This window comes from Pinus tabuliformis, chromosome 1_1 (assembly GCF_031772625.1).
Source record: "Pinus tabuliformis cultivar Carrire ecotype Pingquan chromosome 1_1, CPIR1, whole genome shotgun sequence".
Classification (NCBI taxonomy): domain Eukaryota; kingdom Viridiplantae; phylum Streptophyta; class Pinopsida; order Pinales; family Pinaceae; genus Pinus; species Pinus tabuliformis.
The window spans coordinates 17,265,481-17,272,171 of NC_142297.1; positions in this window are offsets into that span (position 1 = coordinate 17,265,481).

Below are 6,691 nucleotides of genomic sequence, written 5' to 3' on the forward strand. Positions count from 1 at the left end.
AGCTTACCTTGAGTGAGCCTTTCCCCAAGCTTGGCTTGTGCTCTTGATCTTATAAAGCTACCAGCCCAAGCTTCAAATGTATTCTTAAACCATACATAATGAATATCACAAATTGAAACACCGAGCAGTAATTGTTTTATAGCCCGTACACCAACTTTGTATTAATTTGGAAAAATGAGGGGGGCATCACCAACAAATGTGACTTTCGGTTTGGTTACAAAAGGTACGAGATCAATCGTTTAATTACAATAAAAGACAAGGGATCAATAATCTGTTCAAGCTGCCACGGGAGATGACGCTCCTCGTGGATAAGGTTTAACCCATGCTAACTGTATAAGCCCTTGGCATTGCTACCTACGCTACGCGCTAAAATAATACGGAGACCTCTCATTCGATTTGGCTCCAACCATGGTGTGCCTTCCTCGAGCCTATTTCTGAGATTGGGGTATCTGCGAGGTAATAGTAACACATGCGTAGAGCCATTAAGAATGCAATTGTTGTTAACATTTCACTGTGTTATCTCAAATATGTATATGCTCATTCCCTTAAAACGTGAACATGCATAGGCTGTACACACGTTGTTACACATGTAGCTTGATAATTGTATACCTTTGACTAACACATGTTGATAATTGTATCCCTTGGATGACTAGCACACGTTGTTATATATGTATCTTGATAATTGAATACCTTAATCACTAGTATGTTTACAATTAAATATTTTGATGCTAGTAGGTTGCTAATTACATGTGTTGATAATTGAATACTTTGATGACTAGTACGTTGATAATTGCATGTAGCTTGATAATTGCATACCTTGGTGACTAACACGTTGATAATTGTATGCCTTAATGACTAGCATACGTTGTTATACATGTAGCTTGATAATTGAATACCTTGATGACTAGTACATTGATAATTGTATGCCTTGATGACTAGCAAACATTGTTACACATGTAGGTTGATAATTGAATACCTTGATGACTAGTACACTTGTAACTAAAGACCCTTTTGCAACCATCATCAATCCACTTATTCCACACATATAACAATCAATTATACATGTATATATTCCTAGACCACTTATTCCACACATATCACAATCAATTATACCTGTGTATGTAGCGTGATAATTGCATACCTTGATAACCAATACATGTTGATAATTGCATACTTTAATGACTAGCACACGTTGTTATACATGTAGCTTGATAATTACACACCTTGATGACTAGTACCCCTGTAACCAAAGACCTTTTTGCAACCGTCATCAATCCACTTATTCCATACATATCATAATCAATTATACATGTATATATTCCTAGACTTTAAGTCCTATAACTAAAAACTTTTTTGGAACTATAATCAATGTACTTATTCCACACATATCACAATCAATTATACATGTATACATTCCTAGACCACTTATTCCACACATATCACAATCAATTATACATGTATATATAGCCTAATAATTGCATACCTTGATAACTAGTACATGTTGATAATTGCATACTTTAATGACTAGCACACGTTGTTACACATGTAGCTTGATAATTGCACACCTTGATGACTAGTACACTTATAACCAAAAACCTTTTTGCAACCGTCATCAATCCACTTATTCCACACATATCATAATCAATTATACATATATATATTTCTAGACTTTAAGTCCTATAACTAAAGACCTTTTTGGAACCATAATCAATGCACTTATTCCACACATATCACAATCAATTATACATGTATACATTCCTAGACCACTTATTCCACACATATCACAATCAATTATACATATATATATTTTTACACTTCACGAATCTTGTAACTAATGACCCTTTTACAATCATAACCAATCTACTTATTCTACACACATTACAATCAATTATACATGTATACATTTCTAGACTTTATAAGTATTGAAAGCACACCTTAATTTCGATCTAAAAGAGAAAATGAAAGAGATGTAACAAGCATATACACTGTAAGCTTTTGAGATCACAAAAGACATATTTTATAGTTCAAAAATTAAGGAGGTGTGAACTAAGGGAAAAATACAATAATTGAGTGGCAAAAAGGACGTTTATTTTACAACCCATCACGTGTGATATAGTCAATCCTCAATATTTACGAATTGTTGTTGGCTATGTAATAAATCAATTATTATTTATAATATAGTCAATCTTTCATATTTATTGATTGTTACTAGGTATGCAATAAATTAATCGATTATTGTCTATAATATACTCAAATATTTATGGATTTTCACTGGTTATTTAAGTTTTAAAAGTGTTTATTTCATTTTGTTATTTTTAATAAAAAATATTTAATTTTTATTATGTAAATTCATGTTCTATGTTTCACTAAGGGATAAGTCAATGGATTTGGAAGTGATGTTTCATTATTACATATGACATTAAGCTTTGAATGCTTTATTATCTAGTCTCATCTTATTCCATAAACATTACCATAACACAATCAATTAAAAAAAGTTTGATCTCAAACCTATTTTATTTTCTATAGAGATATTGGTTTTTCATTGGGGAATTTTTTAGGGGTGAAATTTTTCCAATTAACTATTTTTTTTTCTTTCTTTCATTTTTTGAAATACATATTCACCCAATTGATAAAAATCACCTATTTTTTACATAGATATAATTCAATTAATAATATTCTCCATAATTTACAAGTTTTAATAATCAATTACATGTTTCTTATTGAATATTCACCTACATTTTGTATATGTAATTTTTCAAACTAGAATAGTTGCCTAAAATATAATACATACGTATAATATTTAAATTCTTAAAAAATATCTTATTTTTTATGCTTATAATAATGAAAGACTGGTGGCGATCCCGAGGAGGGACACGTAGCTGTGACCGTTTAATTCTTTTGGTTTCGAATTAAATTTAGTGGCGGGGTTTTGGTATATGATTTTAATGTGGTTTATTGTACGTTGTCTGCCCTCTGTACTGGCCTCGGGCTTGCAACCATGGGTTATCACTTTCGTCAAGGGTATTTGGAATTCATTTATTCTTTGCTATGGTTTGGCTTTGTGGGTGCTCAGTGCTTTTGCCTGGTTCTTGCGATGGCTGGTAAGTATCATGCCTTGCTTGTCCCGTATGGTGGTTTCTTGTGCTTCGTTGGTTCTTTGTGGTTTGTTGGTGCTATGCCTCTGCTCGCGCTCTGTGGTGATTCACTGCTCTGGTTTTTGGAGGGTTTCAGGTCATTTTCCACCTGCAAGTCTATTTGTCTCTATCATTTGGCTCAAGCTTCGTTTTTTCTTTGTCTGTGGTGATTTCTATGTTTGAAGTTGGGTCTGGTGATGGTTTTGCTTGGCAAACATAGGTTCCTGCCTAGCTGCTACACGAGACGGCTCGACGAACTTGCCCTCAGGTAATCTTCTTGTTCTAATTTCAATTCCACCCTTCGTCTTTGAGGTTCTAACGCTCTAGCTCCTTGGTGAGCAAGCAAAATGCGTTCATGGAACTTCTGTTGGTAGAAACCCTCTGTTACGGGTCTTGGATCTTGTCCTTCGTCGCAGAATTGATCCTCCTCCAGGTAAAACCCTCACTCCTCTTTCGGTTTGCTATTCATTGTTGTTTTGGTATCATGGCCCTAACTAACAACTGCCCTACTCTGTGGTGGTGTGAAGGCCCTTCCAGGGGAACATTGCTCCACGACGTCATCCTTGGGACTATTCGCGGGCTTAGGGAAACCTCGAGTAGGGTCTTTCCGTGGCTATAGCGGTTTCTTTCTTGCTTTGTTACTTATTATGTCTATAATTGTTCTGTTGCTTGCTCTGTCTGTAATCGGTTATACCCTTGGGGTTTTGGTTCCTTCGTATATGTATGTGGTCTCCGAGGTGTTCATGCCCTCGGTGTTTGATTAGGGTCTAGCCTATGGACTGTAATGTTTTTTGCTTGCATGGGTTTGGAACCCTCCACGATTTCCTAGTTATAGATTTTGTATAGTGAACTTTGTTGAATGGAAAACGAAAATGAAATGTACAGGAAATGCTTAAAGTGCTGAATATAATAGTACCTAGTTTTTTTGTTGAGGAAAAAAGGGAAAAATATATGTTGGCGTGCCTCTGTTTGGTTCTCGGTTTTGAAATGCTTCTTGTTACAAAATTCGTGTTGATGCTTATTCAGATCTTTTGATAAATTGATTCACTGTCTTGCTTTCATTTTGATGCTTGAAACATCTATGCATAGGGAATATAATAAAAATTACTCTACTTCCTTAATGACAAATTTTTGAATTGTTTGCTTCTATAGAGATTCAAATAATTGTAAATTACAACTTCTGGGCTCTCTCTCCTCTTTGGATGGCAACCTCTCCATCCTCTCTAGTTTTTCCTTTTCAATGCATTATTAGCAGTTTCTTTACAGTTGAGGAACTGTTCGTCAATTACTTTTCAATTGTTTAACAATTTCTTCAAACAAGTCCCTAACTAACCCTATCCTGATCTGCTTGCCTAATTTTAAAAACTAAGAATGGCCGAGTCAGCCTTAATTTTAAATGAAACAAAATGAAACAAAAACTCAAAGTATTTTCCTCTCTGTCCAGCAAAATAAAATAAAATAAAAACATTTCCCAGCTGTCGCCTTTTCACTCGGATGCTCCTGCATTAGGCTCCTAGGGTAGATTAAACTCATGGCTCCTATCCATGAGCTCTTCAATAGAGTACCCGCCACTGTGAATATGGCCAACATCTAATCAAGAACTGTCTTCAATAGGATGACCCTTCCACTTGACTAGGTACTGTAAATATTCTTTCCTTCGAGTCTGTCTAGCCACTTGGGTGTTTAGGATCTGTTCGATCTCTAGAGGCTTTGCTAGGGGCATTTGTTTAATCCATGAATCATTCTCATTTGGGGTGTCCCATGTTCATCTTTCCGAACTGTCTTCTTCATCTTCCGCAATGTAGGGGTACAAATTTGCCACATTGAAAATGGGTGAAATTCCAATACCTGGGGGTAACTGCAATTCATAAGCATTCACAGAAAATTTCCGAAGAATCCTGCAAGGCCCAATTTTTTTCCATTTCAACTTGTTGTATTCACCTTTAGGAAACCTCTCCTTGCATAGGTGTGCTAATACCAGGTCTCTTACGTTGAATTGTACCTCCCGCCTTTTCAAATCTGCTTTCTGTTTATATCTTTGGCTGGTGTCTTGTAATTTTAATTTCACTTTCATGAAGATCGCTAATTGCCTTTGCGAAATCTTCACCATCAGCACTCCTACGCTCCAGCTGACCCAAATCCCGTAACTCATGTACTCCACGTGGGTGAATTCTGTATAGGATATGGAAAGGACTTCTGCCCGTGCTTCGGTTGGGCGAATCGTTATAAGCAAATTTTGCTTGTGCAAGCACACGATCCCACTGTTAAGAATTTTCTCCAAACAAACTCCTCAATAAATTTCCTAGACTTCGGTTCACCACTTCAATTTTACCATCGGTCTGCAAATGATAAGCTAAGTTGAAGTTTAGTTTGGTGTCTAATTTTTTCCATAAGGTTCGTCAAAAGTGTCCTGTAAACTTAACATCTCGGTCCGAAACAATAGACTTCGGAAAGCCATGTAATCTGACTATCTCTGTGAAGAAAAAATGTGCTACATGTGTGTCATCACTAGTTTTCCTTCATGGAATGAAATGTGCCATTTTGGTGAAATGATCCACCACCACCATGATGGAATCGAATCCCCATTGTGTCTTCGGCAGACTAAGACAAAGTCCCATGGTCTGTTTGGAATAGGTAAGGGTGTATACAACCCTGTGTTCTGGCTGTGTCCCTTTGCAAGCTGATAGACTTTGCATCTAGTCACAAACCTTTGTACATCTCTACGCATCTTCGACCAATAATAAAAGTGGCTCAACTGATCCAAGGTCTTGTCTATGCCAAAATGTTCGGCTAAACCTCCATTATGCTTTTCCTGGATTAAGTTCTCTCTCATAGAACATTCCGGAACACACAACTGCCCTCCTTTCAACAACAATCCTTCCTGCATATTATAGTCCAACCATGAGTTGTTATCTCTCAATAATGGATTTTGGCAAGCTTCATAAGCTTCCTTAAAATCTGCATCTGCCTCATACAAGTCCTTAAGATGTTCGAATCCTAATACTTGTATTGTACTTTCCTGTAGGATCAAATTCCTCATGCTTAATGCATCTGCCACTTTGTTGGCTTGACCGCTGATGTGTTTCAACACAAACATAAAACTTTGTAGGTACTCCACCCACTTCGCATGTTTATGGTTTAGCTTATGCTGATGCATAATATGTTGCAACACAGAATTGTCTGAAAATAAGACAAATTCATTGGCCAACAGATAATGTCTCCAATACTTTAGCACTTGAACCACTGCATAAAATTCCTTGTCATAAGACGTGTACTTCTGCCTACTTTCATTTAGTTTCTCACTGAAATAGGCTACTGACTTGTCCTCTTGGCTGAGTACTGCACCAATGGCTGTCCCATTGGCATCACAACGAACTTGAAAATTTTTGTGAAAGTCTGGTAATCTCAAAATTGGTTTTTCAGTAATTTTCCTTTTGAGTAGTTGAAAACTCTTCTCTTCCATTTTTGTCCAATGGAAAGGTTGATTTGCCTTCTTAATGGTGTCCACCATGGGTGCAAAAATCCCATTGAAATTTTTAATAAATTTCCGATAAAAA